This window comes from Cydia strobilella, chromosome 2, assembly GCF_947568885.1.
Source record: "Cydia strobilella chromosome 2, ilCydStro3.1, whole genome shotgun sequence".
Lineage (NCBI taxonomy): Eukaryota > Metazoa > Arthropoda > Insecta > Lepidoptera > Tortricidae > Cydia > Cydia strobilella.
The window spans coordinates 21,112,896-21,128,526 of record NC_086042.1 but is presented as its reverse complement, the minus strand read 5'-3'; the positions used below and the strand labels follow the sequence as shown (position 1 = coordinate 21,128,526).

Genomic DNA, 15,631 nt, shown 5'->3' with positions numbered 1-15,631 from the left:
AAAATCATACGTAAAACGTTGATTTGGTCAATGCAAGACCGCCCTGCTCTAAATCCACTCTGTTCGTCCCTTAACGTGCAATCGACAGCACTCGCCATTCTGTGTAACAGGATCTTGCAGAGGACTTTGGAGCACACCGGCAACAGGTTTATTCCTCTCCAGTTGGAACATTGGGACAAGTTCCCTTTTTTGGGCAACTTTATTAGTAGGCCTTCTTTCCAGTCTTCCGGCACTTGTTCAGTTTCCCATATCGCAGAGACCAAGGGATACATTATATCGGCCACAACTTTCGAATTCGCTTTTAAAGCTTCTACTGGGATGCCATCGTTGCCTGGTGCTTTACCACTTTTGAGCGAACAGAAATACTTATTCCTTTGAAAATATGTCGGTCAATATAATCCGAAATTAAAAAAAAATGTTATTTCTGCTTCCTTGTTCTTCCGTTTATTCAGACATCCGTAAACAGAACAATATCTATAGATTTAGGTTTCGAAGGCATTATGTATTTTCAATTTTGCGCGAGTCGAGCGGCAGCCCATTGCCATACGCCTGCCCGGGAGGCGCGCCGGCCAAATGTACCTAAACTGCGAAGTGACACCCCCCTGGTTCCAACAAATAGGTAAAGTAAAAGTCTATAAATAAAATAAATAAATAAAAGATAAAGATGTGTACCTAATAGTATGAGTATGGTATGGCTATGGGTATGGTAAGAATATGAATATGGCATAGGTTCATACCATACATATGGCACTCATGTGCGGGTATGGTGTGGGATGGGGACTTTTGGGTATGAGTATTGGATGAATACAAGTAAATACAGCTTATGTCCATGAGTATTGTACAGGTATGAGTAATAGTATAGTGTGGGACGGGTATGAGTATGAGCTTTGAGAAAAGTGGTAGCTGACGTACAAGAAGTAGTACCCGAAAAGAAGGACTGCCTACAAAAGAGATGAGATCCCATCAAAAACATTACATGTAAAAAGATGCCCGTCTCGCAACGCAATACTTCTACTACAATAAAGTTTAGAGATGTAATATGATACCATGTCGGTTATTTTAGTCAGTGCCTGGGGGTGTTAAAACCGCATTAGGGGAATTCCCTAATGAGGACGCCACTGGACGGTCGACGCAGTCTAAATACTCGTTGATGTTAATGAGGTATCCAAATGAAAATTTCTGTATAACTTTTCTGACAGTTTTGGTATCGGTTGGATAATTTATGATTTCTGACAGTCTTGACAGCAAATCCCGATACTACCTGTCAAGAATCTACTTACCGTACCTACCGTCCATAAATAAGTATGCCGGGTAAATAGTTAAAAACCGTTAAGACGGTACATTATCCTTAAAGTGGTGCGTGGTAGAAAACGCGACAATAAAGGAAACAGAATAGGTAGATTTTATCAAAACGGAAGTTCGGTATTTAAAATTGAAAGACATAAAAAATAGTGAAAAGCGATTAGCTTTCGAAGTGCAAGTGGTTAGTCGGTATCATTAGCGCGCCAGTTGTCGGGGCGACGCTTGCAGCGGCGCGCGCGTGCGCCGCGCGGGGCGCCACCAAGCTGGGCGAACACGCGGCCATGCTCGCAGTCGCCATCTGCTGCATCCTGGTGCTGCTGCTGGTCTTCATCATCCTCATCATTGTGGTCGGACAGAACATCGAGGCGAAAGGCGGCTCCTAGCGGAGGTGGACGAGAGGTACCTACATTCATTGTTGTTTTTGTAATACCCACCTACTGAGGGACTTCAAACCTTACATGAGATCTACGCTTGTCGCTTGTTGTTGATCAGCACAGTTGATGGAATTTTATTTTGATATCTGGTTTTCAGATACCTAATAGGTAAGTACTATTACAGTTACGTACTGTTACAGTGATGCTTCGGGCTGCAGAACTAAAATGACACGTGACGGAGAAAGCTAATAAAATACCTTTTAGCACCCTACTCAAATTTTGTTAAAGGAGAGTACGAGATAAAACCGTCTTGAATGTTGTTCCTAATGGAAAATGAAAAAAGTTTTTCTTTTCTCACCTTTTAATTTTGCACTGGATTCCTTTTATTCGCGGAAAATCTATTGTTTTAAGTCGGCCCCCACAGCCTGCAAAGTAAACCGGAGATTGGCAGCGGGGATCGCGCGCAGTGTTGCTTAAGTCTAGTCTAATTAATTTTCACCACACCAGATGGTAAAGGCTCTCTTGATTGTCCAAAAACTGATGAGAAAGTTGCATTTTATCCACATGTGGGACAAAGTAATCAAATACAAATTTTGAGTTATTTCTCTATGTTGGCTGGTAGAAATTGACTTTTAAATTATGATTTTGAATTTATTTTGAATCGATTTGCTTTAATTTCGTTGATACATATTTTACAGTTAGCATTTTCCTTGTGTTGGTGTGGTGAAAAATTTGTGTTTCATTCGGTGGCAAAGTTTGTTTAACCCTCGTGCCTCGAAACCATCAATATACTTATATTATCAATAGGTATCAATATTAGCACGAGAGATTAAACAACAACTTTGCCCCCTTGTAAAACAAATAAAAATAACTTGTTATGATCCTCGACCCGCTTGCCTTCTTATTATCGCTCTACTCTATTAGGTAGCGATTTGTTTAATTCGCTGAGAATCGTTTTGCAACGAAGATATTTAAAATGGATGTTTGTAAATACGAGCCCTAAAATCCGTGTAGCTTGGCCGAATATATGCGTGTTAGAAAAGCTTTGTGGACAAAAAGGCTTTATGCCGTGGTCGGCGTATATACCGCGTCATACTCGGCGACACGCCGATCAATCTCTGCCACCCTCCTATATATTAAGTAAGTAAGTTTATATACCGTTGATGCGGTTTTTTACCTTGCTTAAATATTTCGTGAAAAGGACTAACTACACTCTTTTTCACTAAGATTGTTTCACATATTATACTTACACATTTTATATTAATCCGATATGTTGTTTATGAAAAGTGCATTTAACGATGGATGTACAGTCGAAGGCAAAAATATCGATCCAGACAAATGGCTCAAAAATATGTGAACACGACTTTATTGTCTAAGGTGTAAGAGCGTACGGGTCACGCCAACGCTGACATACAGTGGAAACACCTGAAGGGTCATATCAATGATGCGCTGGACCAGATCTCTAAGAAGAAGAAGCCAGAGCAGAAGAAAAAATGCTGGATCTCCGATTATTCGTGGGAGCTCATTCAGCGTAGGAAAGACTTAAAAACTAGGGGTCTGCAAGATCGTGCAGTAATGGCTGAATACTTAACTCCGAGCTTAGCAGAGCTATCCAGGCCAGTCACGACAGGAACAACTACATTGAGGGGATCTGCAGCGACATTGAGAGACATTCGAACAAGCTACAAACTGCAGACCTCTTTAAGAAAGTTAGAGCCCTTTCCAAGCAGTCCAAAGCTAAATCGTGGGTCATAGAAGATGCCGATGGCACTGTACTACACGAGCTCGACAGCATTGCCGAAAGATGGTGTGCCTACTGTGAGCAGTTGTACGCAGATGCCCATTCAACGCCTGGAACTATCCCGGACTGGCAGGAGCTAGAGTTGGAACCCATGATCCTTCGCTCCGAAATATCTACTGCTCTACAGAAAGCAAGCTCTGCGTCAAGAAGAAGAAGGCGCCAGGAAGCAACCAAATAACAGCAGAGTTGCTTAGAGTTATGGGGGATTTGGGTGTAGCGACACTCTTCAAGATTTGTTCACATGTCTGGCAATACGGTGATTGGCCGCAGGACTGGTCGGAATCTGTTATCCTACCGCTGCACAAGAAAGGGTCAACCAAGAACTGCGGCAATTATCGAACCTTGTCCCTCATCTCTCATGCCAGCAAAGTCTTGCTCCATATTATTAACAATCGCATCCGCTACTACCTGGATTGGCAAATTCCGCAGGAGCAAGCGGGTTTTGTGAAGGGCAAGGGCACTCGGGAGCAAGTTCTCAATGTCAGGCAACTCGTTGAAAAGGCATACGAGTTTGATACGCCAGTGATAATGTGTTTTGTCGACTACAGCAAGGCGTTTGACTGTGTCAACTGGAGTTGCTTATGGAGAGTCCTACAAGATCTTGGAGTACCACATCATCTCGCCCTACTTCGCACCCTGTATGGCTCGAGCCAAGGAGTCGTAAGAGTCGATAAAACAACCTCAATACCCTTTAAATTTCACCAAGGAGTACGCCAGGGATGCATTTTATCGCCCATTCTGTTCAACGCCTATGGAGAGCAAATTATGAGACGGACCTGCGAGAACTGGGAGGGAGGCATCGCAGTTGGTAGTGTAAAAATCACCAACTTGCGCTATGCCGATGACACTACTCTTCTAGCAGCAAATGACTCGGAAATGGCTGCACTTCTAAACCGAATGGAGCGGGTTAGCAAGGAGATGGGACTTTCCGTAAACAGGTCCAAAACCAAGGTCATGGTGGTCGATAGAACTGGGAAGTTGGAACTCACTGGGACGTTGTGCCTCCAGACAGGTGGACAATTTTGTTTACCTAGGCTCCAACATCAGCAACAATGGTTCGTGTGAGAAGGAAGTGCTCAGGAGAATTGGCATGGCGAAGAGCGCCATGTCTCAGCTTGGAAGTATCTGGAAAGATCGCAGCATTTCCGTAAAAACCAAAACCAAACTTGTACGGACTCTAGTCTTCTCGATCTTTTCGTATGGCGCTGAGACGTGGACATTGAAGGCTGCTGACCGCAAGCGCATTGACGCCTTTGAGATGTGGTGCTGGAGAAAGATGCTCCGTATCCCCTGGACAGCATTCCGGACTAACGTCTCCATATTGCGTGAACTCAGAATCTCGTCGCGGCTGTCATGCGAATGTCTACGCAGAGTCCTTGAATACTTCGGTCACATTGCAAGAAAAGACGGTGGCAACCTCGAAAAGCTTTTTGTGACCGGCAAAGTGGAAGGGAAAAGGCCTGGGAGGGGACGCAGTCCAATACGTTGGTCCCACCAGATCCGCACCGCTCTTGACTCCACAGTCCACATGGCTCTCCACATCGCCAAAGACAGAAGCAGATGGAGAAAGATCGTAAGAGAGAAAGTGATTCAAAAGGGAGGTCACGACCCTTAATACTGAGGAATACGACGCAAGGAGGAGGAAGAGCGTACACATATTTTTGAAACTTTGGGAATCAAATGCATATATATTTATGCCCTTGACTGTAGGTGATGATCAGGTGATACGTACTTTATTTTGTTTGTAATAAAGTACCTAAGTATAAGTAAAGTTTGTTATGTCTGACCATACTCTGAGGGGTGAATATGTAGGTCACACTGAACAACTTTTACAATGGAGCCAACCACGAAATCGCGATAGAAAATCTGGCAAATCATTCGCCGAAATGTATAAGTTAGAAGTCGTCTAACTTACGCGCGAGACGCGAGACTTTTCGTTATGACTTTGAAAAGCTTAATTAATGACATGTGCTCTTCAGAAGTGTCTTATTGTTTTTCTTAAATTAGAGTACCATGTTTTTATGCCATTTTTTGGGCGTTTTGTAATCGTATGACTAAATCGAATAGCTTGTGAAGACCTTTTATGACCGGGTTTACCCCAAACTCGCGTTTATATTGTACGGAGGAGACGAAAAACATCGTATAATCCAAACAGACAAGAGACTCACTCAGCAGAGGAGAATATCCTTAATAATAATGATAATGAGAGTGCTATTCGCTAGACCAGCGACATCAGCGTCGTGCGCAGGTACCTAAGTAATTAACACTCAAGCCGCTTGTCGGCTCCTGCCGGCTGGGCCAGCGTTCTTCATTCATCAACTTTTAACAGCAATGATCGACTATACTATCTTTACAATATGATATGATATGATATGATATGATTTATTTATCTCACAATATACAATTGCACTTAAAATTACACATGGTAGATTCTTAGGAATTTATATTGTGATTGTCTGTTTTTTACATTATGAATAATTGAATATGAAAAATAACAGAGACAATCAAAATTATAGGTACATTCAAAATTATTAAATTACAATAGTATGTCAGCAGTTTCGTTAAATTCTACATAATAGATTAAAAAACATTCAATAAATTAAACAATTATCTAGAAAATAAATTCGCCAGGAATGGTTCGTTATTAACTCTATAAAATAAATAAACAAAATTGAGCACTTATGTCACAGAAATTAGGGTCACCATTAAACTAACAAATAAGTAAATTACAATAAACCTTACAATTCCGATGTCAGCAAAGTACTATTTAAATAAATCTAATTAGTGATTTCATAAAACTCCTTTATGGAATACAGTGGATTATCCAATAAAAAGTTTCTCAAACGGCTCTTAAATTTTCTGTCAGAGGGAATAAAACTTTGTATTTAGCGTGGCCGCCTTGTTTCTAGCAAGTTCAGTATTTTTTGAATTTTTTGGGAGCCCAAGAGGGGAATTTTGTAGTTATTGAGCACGTCAGATTAAGATATGAGTGATATCTTGCTACCCCGCCCCGTGGAGTCTACCTTCACCACTTTTAGCCATCTATGTTGAGTTGTTGGTTGGTAGGGGGTTGGTGGAGGACTCAACAAATCGTTAAGCAGATTTGGTCATTTTAGTCCAAATTAATGCTATAATTGTGCTGTTACTAAATCTGACAACTATTTATACGCATTTCCTTAATCTGACGGTTACAATGTGAAAATCGGGCGTTGAATTTGTAGTCATCAGATTAAGGAAATGCGTACAAATAAGTGTCATACCAAACCAAAACGACAAAATCCACAATCTGTAAATTGTTAATGTTATTTTTAATTTATTTCTGTAAACTCTCTTTTTTTGTGTGGCAATAAATATTTTCTTATTCTTATTTTTATAAATAAAAAAGTTTATCAAAAAGGTCGAAGGAGGTTACACCTCAGGAGCTATTAAATACAGGCTGCTCCAAAGTAAAAAATCGTAATTTGTTAATTTCTTCGTAACAGCTACACCGGTTGTTATGAGACTTTGTATACTGGTTCTAAATAAATACCCTAATGCATATGTACATTTCTGCTTTGTCCAATGGACTAGGGAAATACTGTATATCCTCTTGCTTAAATTTTTGGTTAGTGTTTATTTCAGCCAAAACGAGAAATAAATGTCAAAATAACGGATGAGGGACTCCCAAATCCAATAAGGCAGATAGACGACATGGCTTGCGTTTATTCAACCGGACGTTCAAGTACCTACATATTTCGATGAGATCTGTTCCTAATGCTATATATTATATTACCGGGGGTCCCTTTGTTTGACATAATTATTGAAGTCATAATGTAATTATTGTAATATTATCATTAGTCATAATTCTGAAACCGTTAACTTATTAGGATTTTCCTCAGGTTAGGTTAGGTTAGGTTTGTTTTATGGCAATCCTGAAAACTTACGCGTTTCTGAGAAAAACCAAATTATGACTAACGAAAATGTGGACAAACAATAGATTATGACTTAAAACTATATGGAAAACAATACAGACCCTATATTACCGAGTGGCTTCTTGCGCATAAGTATCTGATTCCTTGTTTGTGCCTTGAAATCGACAAACTCTTGAAGTACTACTTTGATTTTTATACGAATTGGAAAGCGATGATATTCTGTTTTGCATGTTACAATCCAAGAACAAAAGCTCACTTTAATCATTTTGAAAATTAAAGTGTCATTCATCCTTTCTGATGAATTAATGATATTCTAGTAGGATTTTTAACATATCTATTACGATCGAACCCGCTTAATACGATCACACTTAATAAGAGTTCCTGCGTAATACGCCATTTTACACTAGTCCTTGCAAATTGTTTTTATACATTTTATCATGTTTATTAGGCTTTTCCGCTTGAAACGCCACGACGTCAGGGATCCTACTTATGTTATTTCTGATGACAAATGTATACTTAATTAATATGTTTTCAGCTTAGTGAAAGCGTACAACGATCTCGGCATGTATAATTTGTAGGTTACAATTTACTATTTTCTAAAGGAAACATGTAATAGCTACATACCTACACCGCGTAATTGTTAACCTCTCAAACATACCTACACTCGATTTGCATACCCTTCCTAACTGTTTGGGAACTTTAGGTTTGCGTATGATCTTTGGAGCTTCTGTTGTTTACCTCAAATATCTATAAAGGGCTTGGGTCAATTAGCAGGATCGGGATTGGTATGGAGATTGCTGACTTCGGTGTAATTAGAAACTTCGGTATCTGGGGCGCAGGAACTTATTGTGTAGGTAAGGATAAGCATTCACGATGTTTATACCTAAATACAATTTGGAACTTATTGTGTAGGTAAGGATAAGCATTCACGATGTTTATACCTAAATACAATTTGAACATTCATTCATTAAATAAAACTATGAAAAGAATGGACTTCCGGTTCGAACGCCATCTTGATAGTAGCCTCGTGATTAATTCCTTTGTTTTTTGCTCATTAATATTGTTTAAAGTGTAATATCGATAGCTTTATTATACAATAATCTAATGTGGTAGTGTGCAGTGAATGGAGAATTAATCTCAAAGCGTGTTTAACCACCATTTTGGAGTCAACGGCCGGTAGTCCACGTGCTTCTCGTAAAATCCAGCTATCGGTTTTACGAGACAACTACAACAACCACCGAACAGCGTCGTGCTCTAAGAGCATTTATTTTGTTCCTACCCTTTTACGTGACCTTGGCTACGGGCAACACCGCCCTCAAGTCCATCAAGAAAAGAAAGAAACTATGAAAACGGATTATATCGCGTATATTGAATTTAAATCTTCTCGGGCCAGAGGTGTAGGGTTGGAGAGGGCGTAGCTTTATCGCGTATATATATATAGCTTTACTTGAAAATTGTTGTATTGTATAACTAGCCTTATAAACTGATTTTGCATGTACAACCAGCCTTAAAGTTTATAGTTTATGATGGTTCATTATTTTTTGTATGTGGGTATTTTTGCACCTTGTAGCTTTTCCTCAGTCACCCGTTGACCACGAACGCTGTAAAGGGTTCGAAACGTCGGGATGTATTATAAATTCAATATACGCGATATAACCCGTTTTCATAGTTTTATTTCATGAGTAACTATCGCGAAAGGTGTAATATGTAGAACAATTTTGTACCTACTTTAAGACCATTTTTATCGCCTGTCACTTTCGCACTTATGTACTAGTTAGAACGTGACAGGCATGGTGACAAGTGACAAGCGATAAAAATGCGACCGTGCTACCGCCGCTGGTCAAATTGATGAAGATGCGTTGTACCTATTAAAATATTTTGATAAGAAACACTACTTTAGATTTGATATCTATTACATCATTTGCAGAAGTTGTAAGATAGGTGAATAGCAGAGTATGTAGTGTAATAGGTACTAGTTATATGTACCCTATCTCACTGTCAGTGGCTCAGTGGGCTCTTGAGCGTTGTCAATGCCCGCCCTTACCCTGAAATATTCATAAGATGGATGCGGTGCTCCTCAAAGGGCTTTGGGATACAATCCTTGCATCGACTCAATACAAGAGATTTCGCACTTACCATCTCTTCTCTTTTATACTCGTATCTTCGCTCTGGAATCTATTTGAGAAACGTTAATGATGTTGACTGTCTGACGACCGGTCTGGCCTAGTGGGTAGTGACCCTGCCTGTGAAGCTGATGGTCCTGGGTTCGAATCCCGGTAAGGGCATTTATTTGTATGATGAGCACAGATATTTGTTCCTGATTCCTGAGTCATGGGTGTTTTCTAGGTATTTAAGTATTTATATATTATATATATCGTTGTTAGAGTACCCACAACACAAGCCTCCATGGGCTTACCGTGGGACTTAGTCAATCTGTGTAAGAATGTCCTATAATATTTATTATTTAATTTATTTATTTCACTGGTACAAACTGAAAAAGACGTCATGTATGACGTATACCACAGACCCAATCGTGGAGGACTTTTTGACGGCCTTCTAGCATAGTCGGTAGTGACCCTACTTATGAAGTTGGAGGTTCCGGATCCGAATCCCGGTAAGGGTTTATTTGTGTTTGTTTCACGAATATTTGTTCCTGAGTTGGATGTTATCTATTAATTTATCAATATAAATATGTATATCCTCGCCTAATACCCATAGTACAAATATTGCTAAGTCTGGGGCTAGGTCGATCTGTGTAAGATTGTCCCCATATATTTATTTATTTATTGTATGACATTTATTTTAGCTACATCTATTATTCCGCCGTAAATACATGTACTTAACTAAAAGTGAAAATTTTTGAATAGTTGGATACTTTTGAAAATAATCGCTCCGAAAGTCTAAAATAAAAATAATATAAAAAAAAAAATATATAAAAAAAAACCTTTATTCCCTTAAAAAGTTTACAAAATTATCAACTTATTTAACGTATAAAAATAAAAAACAAAATTAAGAACTAAAATTAGGTAGTAAACAATTAGTTTATTACGCGGGGATTATCCATTTCTGGAAGAAGGCCTCCTCCATCTCATGCCAGTCGTTCCTGTTTTAGGCCAGGCGTAGGCGGGTCCAGTGGTTCCCGGCAACTGACACGACGTCATCTTCCAGCGGCGAAAAGGATGTCCAAGTCCATGTTCCCGTTTGTCCTCTGCTCGTGTCGCGCCTCAATCAATAATAAAAATTATTTAGAAGTTTAATACTCTTTATTTACATGCAAAAAACTATTTAGAAATTAAATACAAATACATACTTTCTATAAAAAAATATTCTGAACATGATCGATTGAGTAAGTTTGTTCCAAAAAACTTCTCATCATATTAGAAGGAGGACGTACATAAGCGTAGCGCATATCCGCTCTTTTTGTTTGTATGGTGTTTTTATATCGCATGAAGGTGCGGAACTCTTCATTTTACGTGGCCCGACGAGCACTTTTAAACCCAGATATTCCGAGAAAAACAGAAAAACCAAAAAAAGCTTATACTTTTCAAGATGGCGTTTGATCCCCGTGGTCGCCGAAGCTCCAATTTTATGACACGCAAACAGGGATCCCTGAAATTGTAGGTGTCAAATTTCATTACTGTCACTATTGTTTAAACCCCATTTATATAAGACCTAAAATCTGTTATTGCAGTCACATTTTTAAGTCCTAAACATTTTTCCTCCATTTATTTTAGTAAATTTGTATTGAATAGCACTCGTGTACTAATTATGGATCTACTGATGTCTATTTTATTGAAATCCACTCAATAGTTAGGGCGATAGAAGTAAAAATGTGATTTACTAATCGGCGTCCTCTCAAGGCGGCTGTATTGATTTTTCTTTAATAAAACAGGTGTAAACAGGTTGTGAAGGTCAAGAGAAATCTACCGATATGTCATTTTAAAAAATCCGTCATGTATCCTGAGCTACAGAATTTACTGATTTTCAGTATTTAAACCCATAACCCTACTTTCTGTTTAAGTCGCAGTCGTGTAAAATGTTGATATTGGGGTAGAACGTGTACAAATGTATATACAAAAGTGAAATTCATATTTCTCCAAGTTTCATATTAAGAGAATATCCCCTGAAAGTGTATAAGCGCTAAATCTGGATTCAGCTATTATTTTATATAACAAGATGTATTTTTTCCGCAAAGATAAATAGGACTTTTTCGTGTAGAATTTATGAAGCTTTAATGTTGCCTTACACCATATTTTCATAGAAAACGTATATTTAGAGCAAAACGCAAATTTCTCCAGGATGGTACACATTTTCCAAGATGGCTGCGAATGCTGCGATTCCTCGAGGTCCCCAAATGTCAAAATGTGCACATGAAAAAGAGACCTTTAATTAACATACATACCAAATTTCATATCTTTGGAAGGATTTCGAGGTGAGACTTAATCCGATTGTGCTAACAACGAGATATTGCGAACTAGACTACTAGTCACGTGAATGTACAACAGACGGCAATACCTATACCGATTGTGCTATGTGGCAAAATAATAAGTGTACTCAATAAGAACTCGCGCCTAGCCTTGTTCGAGTTTTAATAAATAATACATCCTCCTATACTATAGGGTCAAAGACAACAGTAGGTAGGTAAAGGTACACCTGACAATCGTTAGCTTTGATAATTAAAGTTTTAAAGATAGGTATTATCTTACGTTGAACAGAGCTTCGTCAGGACCAATATATTCGAATGACAGAATGGGATGTAAAGAGGCTTACACTGGCTTACATACACATCAGCTACCAATAAAAAAATATAGCGTGATTTAAGGCTTGAATGATTATGTAAAAAAAAATGCATTAGTAAAACATTTTTAATAAAAAAACAGGCAGTTAATTTCGTAGTTATTAACTACTAGTAACATGTCGTCGTACCTTAGCGCAAAATAGAGTTCAAATATATGAAAAATCTATTTATTCGTGGCGCTAATAACGTAAGTACACAATCTGATTTCGCTTTAGCACAACCTGCCGAGCACGAAACAATTTTGAGTTTCATAAATAGATTGAAAGTAATAAATGCGGCTTTAAGGATGACTCACGTTAGACCGGGCCGTGTCCGGACCGGAGCTTCCGGCGCTTACTTTTCTATGACATGACAGGTGATCACGTGATGCCTTCCATAGAAAACAAAGCGCCGGAAGCTCCGACCCGGACACGTCCCGGTCTAACGTGAGTCATCCTTTATGGGTTCAAAAACTCACCAATCTGCATTCAACAGATTAGGTAAGGTTAGGTTAACATTACTTATGTGGTGTATTGTATTGTAGCAAAGTTGATTCGTTCCGTTGATTGTTATTTGGAGTGAGCGATGATTGCTACAGTGTAGCGGGGTACATTTGGGGACCTCGAGGAACCGCAGCTATCTTGGAAAATGTGTGCCTTCCTGGAAAAAATCGCATTTCCGCAAAAAAAAAAACCCGGCCAAGTACGAGTCGGACTCGCGCACTAAGGGTTCCGTACCATTACGCAAAAAAACGCAAAAAAAAACACGTCTGTTGTATGGGAGCCCCACTTTTATATTGAATGAAAGGTAAATTGCGGTTTACGATTTATGACGTATTAAAAAAAAACTACTTACTAGATCTAGTTCAAACCAATTTTCGGTGGAAGTTTGCATGGTAATGTACATCATATATTTTTTTTTGTTTCATCATTCTCTTATTTTAGAAGTTACAGGGGGCTCAAAAGCTTTGCTTAAGTCAAAAAATATTCCTGCACATTTTATGTCACGATTAAGATGATTTATTATCTCTGACTTTAGCCTAGTAATAGCTGTGATTGGTGTCTTTGCCTTTCAGAAATCCGAATTGTTTTGTTGATATATAGTAGTTGTCATTCATATATTTTTCTATCCGGTCTGCTAGGCATTTTTAAATATTTTCGCGATTACTGAGAGTAATGAGATGGGCCTGTAATTCTTAATTTGTTTCTTATGTACTGGAACTACTTTAGCATTTTTGAGTTGACTAGGAAATGTTTCTGTTTTTATATGCTTGTTGAATATATGGCAGATTGGTGTGCAAAGGATGTTGGTAACCTCAGCATACTGCCTGCCGAGAAGACGAGCGTGTCAGTATCGCGGACCATCGACATTGACACAAGCACGGCGCTAATCGCGAGGGCTGTTGACCCATTAACCGAGGCCGCTAGACAAAAGATGCGCGACAATGCTCGACCTTGTGCGCCGCATCAGCGCATCACTAAGATAAAAGATTATTCATGACGATCACAACACATGTACGAACATGTACAGACGACAACAGCAAGAAAAAAGAAATCATTAAGTGTGCCTCACGAAATGGTACTACCAACTCAGTATAATGCCTGGCTATAAAGCCAGCGCTGGTCTTCCGCCCTACCGAAGACCAGCGCTGGCTATTCGGTGATGCCACGACAGATAACACATAAAGATACATATTAAAATAAAACATTACATAAATACACAAAAGGAATGATTAAGAACACAAACAAACCAAAAAATATATAAGTACAGATAAATCATTAAGAACACAAACAAAAATAAAAAACAAATATACAAGAAAAAAAAAAGAAAAACATTAAGATTAACAGTATACCAAAACCAGCTTGCAGCTGCTAGCGCCAGCGGCTACTAGCGAAACTAAAACAGCCTGCAACTGCAAGCAAGGTAATTTTCTACTTGTTTACCGTGAGGCCGTTTATGATTGAACATTTTTTAAGGGTTTGATCTTGTTTATATATACGAAGTTGACAATCGCTCACGCTGATTGGTGCTAGCGAAACGAAATTGGAGTTGTGTCATTAGACACCTCATTCGCACTTATTGGTGAGCATGAGATGCCTAAACAAGATCAAACCTTATAAAACAGTGAAATCAGAATCGGCCTCCGTATCCTCGGGCAATAAATTCCAAGATCGAACTGACTTTCCTGTCGATAATAGCTGTGCTGTGGCGGGGCAGTATTATTTCTAACATTAATGCTCGATCTACCGTTTGCCACGCGTTTATAACAAAGCGCGACCAACGGAAGCGTGGCAAACGGTAGATCAAGCATTAATGGTTTTGATCTTGTTTTGATACGACCTTGAGTCGTGTCATACCAAACTTTTAACTTTCGTACGGACACCTGCCACAGATTGATTGCAATTATCCGAATTATCGATTTAACTACTCATGTCTAGCAATGTGCCAGAGAATTTTCAAAAAATGCAGTTCCCATTTCCCATGACAGGTTCTCGGTATTTTTTTCTGCACGTTTATTGCCAAACCTTACAGTTGTAGTTAGTTTCGATTTTTAGGACACTTGAAATAATCGCCAATGAATGCCCAAAATGTTAAATGAAACAGTCGTCAACAGTTAAAAACATTCAGGAGGTACCTAATAATCCCTAATCTGAACGGGAACTTTTTAAGTGAGTTTCCAGGAACTTAGGAATTTTTGAGAATGTTTTACTACTTGCACATTGCTACTCATGTCATTAAACTTAGTCTACGAGCATATAACTATATAAAATAATCGATGGGTAAAATTACTCGTTGGTAGTACCTACGTTTTTTGTAAACAGATCGGCCGTGGCGCAGTCCTCGACGCAAGTGTACTCCGCGCGAGTGCGCTCGCGTCGCGAGTGATTACCGTTCACTCCGCACTCGCCACTCCCCACGGGTTACTAGTGGAACTCGATTAGAGTAAACCTGCCACCTATTTTTGCCTGCCTGGTTTCAGGTGCCATTCGTGAGATGCTTGCAGTATGGCAGTTTACACTATGTTTTGTAACGTTATGAAAACCAATTTGAAATAAATATTATGAGGCGTAAATACCTATTCAGATTTAAATAAATTGTTATTTGTCTGTAACTTGTAACACGATCCATTATTGCGAGCAGATACCTAAAACGAGAGTGAGTAGACGCACGTAAATATAATATTAAAACTTGAATAAGCGTCTAGATGTACTCGTATAATTGAGTCTCTATCTTTGGAAAAACGTAATGTTGAGAGGATTTTGTAATTTGCTAAAAGAAACAGCCTTCACATATTTTTGTAATCGTTTGTGGGTAAAGATTGAACTAGCGATCAAACATCTCGTACGTAATTAAAAATTCCCCATTTCCATTCAATAAGTTCCTAAAGAACGTCTACGACTCTGAACATTTCCAGTTCAGTAAAACTGAATGGAAAACAAAACAAGTAGTAGAGCACAAAACCACT

General features: G+C 38.9%; 1 protein-coding gene across 3 annotated transcripts in view; it reads left to right on the top strand.

Annotated features, from left to right (window-relative positions):
- Positions 1-15,631, top strand: part of LOC134753828 (dorsal-ventral patterning tolloid-like protein 1) — a 166,211-nt gene that overhangs the window by 101,636 nt on the left and 48,944 nt on the right. Inside the window, exon 1 of one of the 3 annotated variants that reach the window (XM_063689786.1) lies at positions 1,402-1,701. The exons of the other annotated variants lie outside the window; for them this stretch is intronic. The gene's annotated coding sequence lies outside the window, so the exon portion shown is untranslated. Of the gene's footprint in view, positions 1-1,401; positions 1,702-15,631 lie in introns of those variants that run through there. 3 annotated transcript variants of the gene reach the window in all.